Genomic DNA, 12,440 nt, shown 5'->3' on the forward strand with positions numbered 1-12,440 from the left:
TGGAGTCTTTGGAGAACACATTTTATTTTGATGTTTTGGAGAGAGTCTGAGGCTTAGCTCAGATTACCTTGGACCTCACTGTGTCATCCAGGTCAATCTAAACCACTGCCAGTCTTCTGTAGGTTACACCAACATGCCCGGCTTTTCCCTTAAGAGAACACAGCTCCAATTGTTAGCTCCAGCTGCCTTAGAAATCCTTGAGCTGCCAGGCTGCTTAGGATTTGGATGGACAAGTCATATTAATAAAGGAAGACAACTCTCCTCCCTTGAGATGTTGTTTAAAACTTTTTTTAAAATGTTCATTTCTGTAAATTATAAATGCATGCAGTTCTTCTATAGGGTGCTGTTTCACAGCTGCTGTGCATTTATATACAATAAGTAAAAGTAAAAAAGGACTATAGATGAGGAAAGTCTGACATTTTCATAAAGTAACTTACAAGTGTGAATTCATCTTTGGTTTTGGTAAATTAAAAGAAAAAGTATATGTTGAGAGACCAATATCTATAGACAATACATAAAACTCAACAAAATTATAGGCCCAAACTAAAGATTTAAACAAGGTGCGACACATCAGAGCAGGCTGCAGCTACAAAAGGTTTAGAAAATAGAATACAAATTTTTGTTTAAAGGCAATTTTCTGTGTGAGCAAGTTGGGTATAATTAGAAGAGAATTGTCTGTAGATTAAGCTTTCATGTCAAAAACACATACTCAAAGCTAAAATACAGTGTTAAAACAACACTTTTTCTTTGGAATGTTGACTTGCTCTTACTACAAGATGGTGAAAGGCATTGCTTACTGTTCAGATTGCTGGCCTGGGAAACAAAGGCCCAAGTCTCTAACAAGTTGATTTCTAACAGCCTGTGCTGTCAGTTACCAGGTCTTTACTACATGAGGAAGGTCAGTCTTTGGAGCGTTGGGAGTGCTGTTTTATGAGTGCTGTTTACAGAATTAAGAACGATTGCTTCTTAAATGACCAAGATTTTCTTGGCTTAAATACATTTGGGCTTAAGTGTGTTTAAATGCATTTGCAACACTTGGTTTAAATGTTTATCTCATGTGGATGGAAGGCACAGCTTTTAGTGGTCTCCTCATAACAGGAAATGTACAGGCGCCTCAATATATTTTCATACTTGTTCAAATTTACATTCTGTTTTAATCATTATGTTCAACCTGGATTTGTCTTCATTTCTTGTTGTTTTGTTTTTGAGGCAGAATTTCTCTGTGAAACAGCCCTGGCTGTCCTGGAACTCCCCAATATGGCTTCAGATTCACAGATATCCTCCTGCCTCTGCCTCTGAGTGCTGGGATCAAAGGTATACATCCCATCTTTTTTAGCCTTGGATATCCTGGAAGTCACTCTGTAGACCAGGCTTATCTTAAACTCACAGATATCCTCCTGCCTCTGCCTCCCAAATGCTGAGATTAAAGGCATGTGCCACTACCACCCTGCAATTTGTCTTTATGTTAATTTTGTTACAAATGGGATTCAATATAAAAAAAGTGCATTAAATAATATGACAATCTATATTATAATCCATTTTCATTTTCAGGTGGATGACCAGGCTCATGCTTTAGCATGTGTTTCAAACCACTGATATCTTTTTGAGATTATAATATAATTACATATCTCCTCCCATACACATATCCCACTCCACTTCCAATTCATGTCCTTTTTAAAAATTAATTGTTCTTACATTTAAACATAGGTATTTTTAATAAAGGTTTCAAAATCAGATTCTACAATTAAGGTTTTTTTTTCAATCTATATTTAACCCTGATATTTTCATAGAAGTCATGGATATTTAAAAGATATATATTAGACATGTAATTATAAATGTATGAATACATTTATGTTTCATGTTTATAAAAGATTACTTATATTTTGTCTTGGTATAGTAGATCACATTTGAATTACGTGGTCATTGTTTGATGAAACTATTATGTCCTATAAAAAATAATCAAATTCTCTTTCAGTTGGGATCAGCCATCAATAAGTTCTTTAGCCATGGCTGTTTAATGTCCTATTCACAGCTAGACTGCCTTAGTCTTGAAACAATCTAGAAACTTTTGCAAGCAGCAAGAACTATGCCTTCAAGAAAGTCCATGAAAGAATTAAAGCAGCTATGACAAGTACTGACTTCTGTGAACATAAGGTCACACCTCTGTATTCTGTTGGGATCTACAGGGCAGTAAGAAGAGGATGGTCAATTTATAAAACTTCTAACAAAAAGTGGCAGAGCAGGCTTGAGTCATGTGAGACTAAATGAATTGGGGAGTTTTTGTTTGTTTTTTGTTTTTGGTTTTAAGGAGTTATGGGTTTCTAGCAAGTTTTGTGGCAAACCCGTCTTTGAAGATAAAATTCTGATTCTTATTTCTAACAATAAAGAGAAGGCTTTCCTCCTCCCTGGTAAGTTCCCTGAGAGAGACATTATGCAGAATAGGCCTAACCTACACGTGGTCTTACATTGCTCTCTGTTCTGTTTTGAACACTCTGCCAAACACTGTTGCACTACAGCCACAGTTTCTTAACTCCAATGCAATAAGTAGTTTGCTGTCTTCAAGAGGGAGAGGTCAGGATTTTCAAATTGTTCTTTTGCTGGTCATCAGTTTTTGTTCTTTGTTTTTGTTTTTGTTTTTTTGCTTTAATTGTGTAACTTTCAATCCTAATTTGTATACCCTAGTAATTCAAAAATGTAAGGAAAATTAAAATTGTTGTAGTCTAATCATTAGATGTGCTCTAGGAATCTACAATAGTCACATGACTGAGGCCCCTGATGAGACCATTTGTGGCTGCATGTGGTACAGCCTAGCGTCTTCCTTACTGAGTGTGACATGGCCAACTAGGAATGCACCTGCCTATCAACATCAGACTTTAGTGCTTTAGTTCTTGGTAACCATTAGTCAAAGAACAATACCTGTCTTACAAAACTTATTGTCAAGGCTGGAAAAAAATGAGAGAGTATTTTAAATGTCATAAAAATGAGGTCACAAAATTGAAGAACAATGAGGCATGAATGAGACTGTAGTCATCTGAGTCATTCTGACCTAACATATTTCTGAAGACTCCTTGACATTATAAAGATAAGGAATTATTACCCCCACTAAAGGGGGAATATTAACAATACTCTAAAAGTACAGAGCAGATTCATTCTGCACTTGATTAATTATCAATTTTCTTTCCATCCAGCTATGACAGTCTACACATGTTGTCTTACAAGAGTCACTAGTGCTAAGGCTGTAGCAGAAGGATCTGAGAACCCAGCTCAGTGTTGCAGAAGGTGTTTGTCTGCCTCCACTGCCTCCACTGATGCATTTCTAGAATGCCAAGGAAGAACCATGCTGTGGAGACATGGGCAGTGGAGGTCACTGTTTCAGACCAAGACGACCAAGGATGGTGATGGCAAACAGGCAGCACTGGCATAGGAACGGCAGCAGAGACCCGAGTTGGCATTTCCCTGGTGCCTACCCAGAAGCAAAGCTCTGTGAATCAGGTGCTTGTCTGTCCTTGGAGCAGGAATGCCACATCTCCACCTCCCGCTACACAAACACGCTAACTAGGGGAGAGCTACCAGGAAAGCATTAAGAAATCAATGGAATTAACTGCACTGCAATTCAGAAAAGGATGCCACAGTTACTGTCACCTCCCCCGAATTATCACAGTAATGATGTATAAAACTCAACTATTGGATTAGGGTTCATGGAAAGGATCTGACAAGTTATTTAGCTAATTCATAGCACCAGTAGTCTTATGTCACCCAGATAATAAAATAATTGGATGGCTGTTATCTTAAATCTTAATAGTTGATGTATGAACTCATCTGGCCATCTAACACTAATATTTTGGATGTTTTCTTCCAGTTAACATTTTTCTTTTGTTTTTTTTTTTTTTTCCGAGACAGGGGTTCTCTGTGTAGCCCTGGCTGTCCTGGAACTCACTCTGTAGACCAGGCTGGCCTCGAACTCAGAAATCCGCCTGCTTCTGCCTCCCAGAGTGCTGGGATTACAGGGGTGCACCACCACTGCCTGACTTTCCAGTTAACTTTAATCGGCCTCTATTCCCAGGCAAATTATGACCTATATCTATGTTTGGCCACTAAGTGATCCTTGAAGAAAAATCTAGAACCAGCACATAGTAGTCCCAAAGTATTATGTACAAAAAAAGTTAAATAACTGGATAAATATATTCTCAGAAGTAATTTCCCAGTCCCAATTTCTAGGTCAATAATTCGATTACACACACATACAAAGGTTAGAACAACCTACTAAGCACAAGGCACTATAGGAAATCTATGCAGGACAAAAGCATTCCCTCTTCCAATACCTCTTCTCAAACAGAAGAAACCCTAATGAGAGACAGCTGTCTGTCACACACTTCTATTCTGAAGTCTACATTCCAGCAAGAGCAGAACCTTCAGGAAGTCATGCACCTATCACCGTGCGTAGGCCCCGTGCCTAGAATGTTAGGGACAGTGAACAGCCAGTGTGCAGTGTTAGGCCATGTTCAGCAGCTACATTGTGCTAGAAGCCATGTTCCACTCAAGGCTCACCACTTGTCTCTGCCTCCACATGCTGCCACAGTGGTGCCATGATTTAATTTCTTGTTTTCGTTTTTCGCTCTTTGAGATTTAGAAGCTACTATCATGCATTTATTATCACCATGGGTGTCTCATGAACAGAATTCTGCTAAGTTCTGTTCACGGTTACCTTTGCAAACACTGTGGCCATGCTCCCCTCCGGATGCATGAACGTGACCTGCTCGTCTTCAGAAGCTAATGGGCCTCATAGAGAGAAACCTAGGAACAACCCTGTTAGTTTACTGGTGCCATTTTTACGATAATGCTTTAGCAAAATAGAATAAAAAGATACAGTTTGGAGCATCTCTTCTAGAATCCATGGAATCAGCACTCAAACATCCTTTCTTCTTCTGATACATGGATTTAGCAGACTGTAGCTATGGAAGCATGTAAATTCCATCTGAATTTTAGAAGACCACTCTTCTAGAACATCATTTCAGACAGGAATGGGGGATTTTCAACTCTCCCTCACATGTCAAACATAAAACAGAAAGTTCCTTCTATACTTAGTATCATGTACTCTTGTGTGTCACGTGATGATCCAGGTGTTCATGGACGATGTCCGGCCTCCCCTTCTCCCTCCACACTTATGAGCACAGTACTGACAATGCTGAGAGCAAAGTCAAAAACTAAGCTGGTCATAGGAAATCACTCATCTCTCAGTCCAGCCCAGTGCTCTATTACTTTCCCCAAATCCAACAAAGAACTCAGAATATGCTGTTCCTCTCCCAGTCAATAAGAAATAAAAATAACACTATATTAGCAGCATCTTACCTTTTGTGAACAAGAGTCTTTTCAGGATAGAAACTACATCTCATCCTGAGCATTTTTTATAGCAACTCCTCCTGTCATTCATCACCATTAATTGGATAAAAAGCAAGAAAAATTGTCTTAGGGCCTTTTGAAAAAAGCCTCTCTCTATTACACAGAACTAAAAACATTCCTAGGTGGGATCAGAAAGGTTCTCGTATTTATGAGTTTATTTCCCTGGTATTTGTTCCAGTGACAGAAACTGACTAATACAAAAGAGAAATGTTAAAATGTAGGTAGAGGGTTGGAGAGAACAGGGCAGAACGGAGAGTGTCCTGGATAGTTTGTGGATAGTTTATGATACAAACTAGTTATGTGGGAGGAGGGAAACTCAGCTGGGAAAATGCCTCCGTAAGATCCAGCTGTAAGGTATTTTCTTCGTGAGCAATAAGGGAGGGCTCAGCTTATTGTAGGTGGTGTCATCTGTGAACTGTGGCCCTTGATTCTATAAGAAAGCAGGCTGAGAAGCCATAAGGAACACCCATCTGTGGCCTCTGCATCAGCCCCTGCCTTCAGGTTTCTGTCTTGCTTGAGTTCCTTTGATGATGAACAGTGCTGTGGAGCTGTAAGCCAAATAATCCCCTTCCTCCCCAACTTGCTTTTGTTTCATCATAGCAATAGAAACCCTGACTCAGACAAAAGGTTTTTACCATCTAATTCCCCAGTTTAGCTATTTAATATCTTAGAAGCTTTAAAAGCACAAAACAGTTGTCAAATATATTAACATAAATCATAAAATAATCATAATATAACATAAAATAGGATAAATCATAAAACCTAAATCCATTTTTCTCCAGACAGCAAAAATTAACTGAAAGCTAAGATAAAAATAAAAACAAGAAGATAAATGGACACCCCTATCTAGCTGAACTATCTCCCTCTTTAGACAAATAATTCATCCTTTTTTAAAAAAAATTATTTTATATGCTTATTACATGAAGATTGGAAGAGCTATTACTGATGATTTAAGTTTTCTCTGACTGACCTGAAAATCACACACAGACACTCAGAAGTTACTTGAAATAGTTCTCAATGCCAAACCAGAGACAAGTCAAATGGGGAAAAAAAGATTCATAAAGTAGTATTGTCTTACAATTCATAAGATGAGTACCTCAGAATACATACTAATATAAATAAATGATTGAATAAATGTAAAAGAGACATGTCTTCTGTGCATGCATGGGATTTAAACAACCTGTGTAGATGGCTCACCTCTAAAAGTAGCACTCTCCACACTCCTTAGTCATGCACTGTGTGGGGTGAGTCCCTTCCAAAGGCTCTGGTATGGAAGGGGTAGTGGTGACACAATTCTGTAGTGTGACACTGACCAACCATTCCCAACAGGCGACCAAGGTTAAATTGCAAAATCTTGTCATGATATGGAATCTTAAGTAGTGAGAACAGCTTTGTAATCTTGAAGTCCCCCACCCTGGAGAAAACCATGAAAAGCCAGCAGTATCGGATGACAGTCTCACACCCCAGCCAGGCATCCGCAGTACATCTCACTGGTATTCCTCACAACTGCCAAGGTCGGCCAAAGCCACACGGGTCCATGATGTTGTCACGGGCCAACGGGGACTCTGGAGACATGACAACTCAGAAACAAGGTAAAAAGCAAGGTAAAAAATGAAATTAGGTAAAAAGTAAAGAAATCTCAGTGAAGTGTGAGCTGTAGTTAATGGTACAGTTAATGATGAGTGCTGGTTCGTTAATCATAACAAATGTACCATCGTGAGATTTTATTATCAGGGAAAATCGAGTGTGGGCTGCATGAGAATTGCATTGCCCGATTTATCTATAAATCCCAAGTTGTTCTAGAATAAAAGCAGATTTTAACAAAAGCCATGCAAATATGAGTCTATGGAAGTACAACATCCCAGTTTAACAACCTTCTAGGTACTCACTAGTTGTACATAAACTGTAGGGAGAACACTCAGTCTGGCCTCCCTGTCAGTCACACTGCATCTTTGGATAGGGATCCTGTCCTTGATACCTGTGACACACATGAGACTCACTGAATGCCGGATGAATCCCAAACACACCATTCTATGCAATAGCTCCGTTCGTTGCTAATTTTATTCTATTCAGTACAAATCAGGAACATGGTTAGAAAGTGTATTTCAAAAATTATGATCCAAGCATACAATTCTATGCATTAGCTACATTCGTTGCTAATTTTATTTTATTCAGTACAAATCAGAAACATGGTTAGAAAGTGTATTTTAAAAATTATGATCCCCTACTTTCAAAGTTCAATTAAAAGCTACTGCAGAGGGAGACCGTTTTCTTCCAGAGATGATTATAAAGTTCATCTTCCCTTGTGTAAATCACTTGTTGTGTATTCAAACAAGATGGCTTTCCCTTTTGTAGTGGATCCTGTCTACCCACTGTGTAAAGAAAATAAAGGGCAACATTATTATGAAGTCACATTGCTAAATTTGTGCCACCAACACCATTTCTCCAGCAACAAACTGATGTGAGGAAAGGAATAAGATGATTGCAGGATGGAGACAGATGCACCTTCCCCTGGCCTACCTAGCCCACCCTCTGGAAACGCCTCAGCCTTTACACCGCATCGGGAGCAGAGTACTCACTCGAGGGAGACAGCGGGTACCACTATCCACCCTTAGCACTGCACCATTTGGATAAAGAAGAATTTCTCAGAATAAATTAAGTAGTCACAACTCAAAGTTGTTCTTTTGCATTTTGTAAGAAATTATTTCATTAATAAAAACCTGATGATATTCTTCTTTAATATGTTTTCATACTAGCCATGTTTGCAGGTTAAGTTAGCTTCCACAGGAAAAGTTATTCATGGGAAAAGGAAAAAGGAACTACTTTCAAGCAAAGGATTAACATCCCACCTTGAAAAAAGAAATAGAAAGATCCTAAAGAAGTCCAACTTCTTTAGAAAACTTACAAGATAAATAAATACAAATACAGGTACACATAAAAATATATGTATAATTAATTTCAGTTGTTTATAAAGTTATTGAATACCTTGCAATGCACTCATTCATTTAGCAAGGTAGTCAGTCATTCTGGTGTGTGTGTGTGTGTGCGTGTGTGTGTGTGTGTGTGTGTGTGTGTGTGTGTGTGTGTACATGATGCCTGTGCTTATACACATGCATACACGTATGTGTTCAGAAATAATGTAAGGTCATTATTCCCCCCTCACAAATCCTGAATTTCTGGGAGTTTGTTTTTCTTCGGAGGACATTTATTTGGATGTTCACAGTAAGCCAGTATTCATCAAGCACTGAGCATGCCCCTAGTTGTACTGAACAGGAAGAACAGCACTGCTCTTTGACTGAGTCCAGAACCTCAGTAGACAGCACAATGCATCAAACAGTGTCCTCTCAGCATCCACGTTCAGCCAGAGCCCAGAATGTGACCTTATTTGAAAACAGAGCACTTTCAGGCAGGTACAGCCCAGAAAGGGGTACATTACATTAAGATGGGTCATAATCCCGAATTTGTCAGTCTGAAACTGTTGTCCTTATAATAAGGGGAAATAGACACAGGAGGAGAATAGCATGTGACAGCAGAGGCAGAAACATAGTGACTCAAAAACCCATGAGTCAAAGGACTATGGATGATCATAAAATCCAGAGATCTGGGATTGAAACAAGAAAGCCTCTTAGAGAGCAAGGCCCAGAAAACACCTTGATTTCTGCGAACGTGGGTTCAGTTCCCCCCTCCCCCCGAACGAACCGACATGACAGCTCACGATCACTATAACGCTAGTTCCAGGGGATCTTACACCCTCTTCCGGCTTCTGCAGGCCCCAAGCATGCAGGTGGTATACATATTCATGCTGGCAAATACACAAATAAGGTCAAAATAAGTTTAAAAACAGAATAGATTTAGGTGGAATAAACTCTTTAAAATCCTATGTCCCTGCCCATATATATCAAAATAGATGCCACAGATTAAACGTTCTAAGGCACACACGATTAAGAAGGGATCAGGGGGTGAATGGGGTTTGTTTCTTTCCATGACCGTTTGGAAGCCCAGTGCTACACTGCACATCGAATTCATTCATTTAACAGGTTGGTTGACGATCCCGACTACAGGATAAAAGTTTTTCAGCGAGGTTTCCAGGCATGGCTAAAAAGCAATAAAACTAAAGATGTGTGAAATGAAATTATCAGTCACAGACCTGATGAGATTCTAAAGCAGGAGCAAGCATCGCCCCTCAGCCCTTTGCAATCCCAGCGCCCCACCTACCCACCCCAGCCCAGTTACTCTGTCTTACAACACTGGATGGTTTTCTTATTCCTGGCAGTGCTGCTGCCCCAGACTCTGCCCAGCCCGGTCACCCTCCCCACTGATTCAATCATCTCTTCTCCAAAGAGCACTTTTGAGAGACTGGTAGGCTGGGAGAAACCGCAGTCAAACATGCACCCGATTAAATACTTGGCTCGCCCACCCACACCAGTCTGGGAGCTGGAGCTAGGTTCAATACCCGTTGCCCAGAAAGTAACCATTCAAGAAGAAAAAAAACGAGTAGGTTTCCGAACCATTAATATTTCTCGGCTCTCTTTCATCATCCTATCTAGTATTTTATAGTCTTAACGTCTGGACTAAGAAAATAAAAGTGTCTCACCCAATTTTATGATTAGGACCACATAAAAAAGAATCCAAAATAACGACAAAACACACCAGGAAATTCGGGCTTCTTAGATAAATGTGTGGGTGGGTTTGGGGCTTCCTTTTGCTAGAATTAGAAAATCTATCAGCAAGCTTTACAGAAATGGAGAGGAGGGAAGCAGGGTGGGAAAAGGGAGGAGCTAAGAAAGGCACCCGCTCCTGCCTCACATCTGGAAACCTGGAGAGCAGCATTGTGCCAGTGCCGACGCTTCCCACTCGGCTACCCTGTCCACTCTAATCCTTACCCCCACCAATTACCATCCTCTCTCAGACCCAGACTTTAAAGACCATCATCATGGTCTGCCCTCCCCGAAAAACACAAAGGCAGCTTTTTATACTACTATTATAGTTTTCCAGGGGACATTTTCCATGACATATTTTTAGAAACTTTAAAAAGAAAATAAGAGATGCAATATAAATAGGCACACATGGGTGTGGGTGTGTCTAATTCTGAACACACCAAAGTTTAAATAGAAAGTTTTACAAGCTCTGTAAAAATCAAATTTGAATAAACATAATTGTTTCAAAGTCTTTATTATAAAGACTCCATCGACAAAATAGAAAAATAAATCATAGACTTAGATTACAGAGTACGTGTTTAACATGCTCAAGGCCCTGGATTCAGTTCTCAGCAACAAAAATGTTAATTAATTCAACCTTAACAAAAACTTTTTCGTTCTGGAGTAACTTTAGCCATGTTGCCACAAACAATGACCTCATTATAATCTTTCTTTCTTTTTTATTAATATACGTCAGTGGTGCAAAATAGATTTTCATTTTGCCATCTCCATATTTGCATGTAATTGACCATATATATATGTACACCGCATGTTTCTCTCTGGTCCTTCTTTTCTCCAACACCCACTGGTCTCTTTCATCTCCCAGATGATCTTGCTTCTGCATTCATGTTACCTTTTAAAATCTGAATGCCACATATTCTGGAAAACACATGCAATTTCTCTTTGTAAATTTGGTTCATTGTGATATGATCAGTGGAGCAGCTGGGATGGAAGTCTTCCTGCCGCCATTTGCACCAGGGAGCCAGGCAACCCTACAGCCCGCCAGGAGAGAGCGATCTCCCAGCAGCACTTTCACTTCTGAGCATGGAGGTGAGATTTCCACCTCCTCTCTAGAGGGGAGCAGCTAGGGACATATGATCAGTAGAGCAGCTGGGACAGAGGTCTTCAGGCTGCCATTTGCACCAGGGAGCCAGGCAGCTCCACAGCCTTCTGTGCACAGACCCAGACAGAAGAGAGTTGGTCTCCCAGGAGTATGGACACAGGCTTACAGGCCCACAGGAGGGACAAGCTCCAGCCAGAGACAGCAAGACCAACTAGCACCAGAGATAACCAGATGGTGAAAGGCAAGCACAAGAACCCTATCAAGAGAAACCAAGGCTACACCAGAGCCCAGTTCTCCCAGCACAGCAAGTCCCAGATACCCCAACACACCAGAAAAGCAAGAATTGGATTTAAAATCATATCTCATGATTCTGAGAGCTTCAAGAAGGACTTAAATAATTCCCATAAAGAAATACAGGAGAACATGGGTCAACAGGTAAAAGCCCTTAAAGAGGAAAGACAAAAATCCCTTAAAGAATTACAGGAGATTGTGGGTCAACAGGCAGAAGCCCTTAAAGAGGAAACAGAAAAAAATCTCTTAAAGAATTACAGGAAAACACAAACAATCAAGTGAAGGAAGTGAATAAAACCATACAGGATCTAAAAGTGGATGTAGAAACAATAAAGAATTCACAAAGTGAGACATTTCTAGGGATAGAAAAACTTGGAAAGCATTCAGGAGTCATGGATCCAAGCATCAACAACAGAACACGAGAGATAGAAGAATCTCAGGTGCTGAAGATACCATAGAAAACATTGACTCAATGGTCAAAGAAAATGCAACATGGATAAAGCTTGTAACCCAAAACATCCAGGAAATTCAGGACACAATGAGAAGACCAAACCTAAGGATTATAGTATAGAAGAGAGAGAAGATTTACAACTTAAAGGGCCAGTAAATATCTTCAACAAAATGATAGAGAAAACTTCCCTAACCTAAAGAAAGAGATGGCCATGAACATACAAGAAGCCTCCAGAACTCCAAACAGACTGGACTATATCAGAAAGTCCTCCCAGCACATAATAATCAAAACATCAAATGCACTAAACAAAGAATATTAAAAGCAGTAAGGGAAAAGGACAAGTAACATATAAAGGCAGACCTATCAGAATTACACCAGAATTCTCACCAGAGACGATGAAAGGTAGAAGATCCTGGGCAGATCTCATACAGACCCTAAGAGAATACAAATGCCCAGGCTACTATACCCAGAAAAACTCTCAATCACCATAAATGGAGAAACCATTGCATGATAAAACCAAATTTACACAATAGCTGTC

General features: G+C 39.8%; 1 protein-coding gene across 9 annotated transcripts in view; it reads right to left on the minus strand.

Moving 5' to 3' along the window:
* Window positions 1-12,440, minus strand: part of Inpp4b (inositol polyphosphate-4-phosphatase type II B) — a 762,101-nt gene that overhangs the window by 720,982 nt on the left and 28,679 nt on the right. The window lies entirely within an intron of this gene.

This window comes from Apodemus sylvaticus, chromosome 21 (assembly GCF_947179515.1).
Source record: "Apodemus sylvaticus chromosome 21, mApoSyl1.1, whole genome shotgun sequence".
Classification (NCBI taxonomy): domain Eukaryota; kingdom Metazoa; phylum Chordata; class Mammalia; order Rodentia; family Muridae; genus Apodemus; species Apodemus sylvaticus.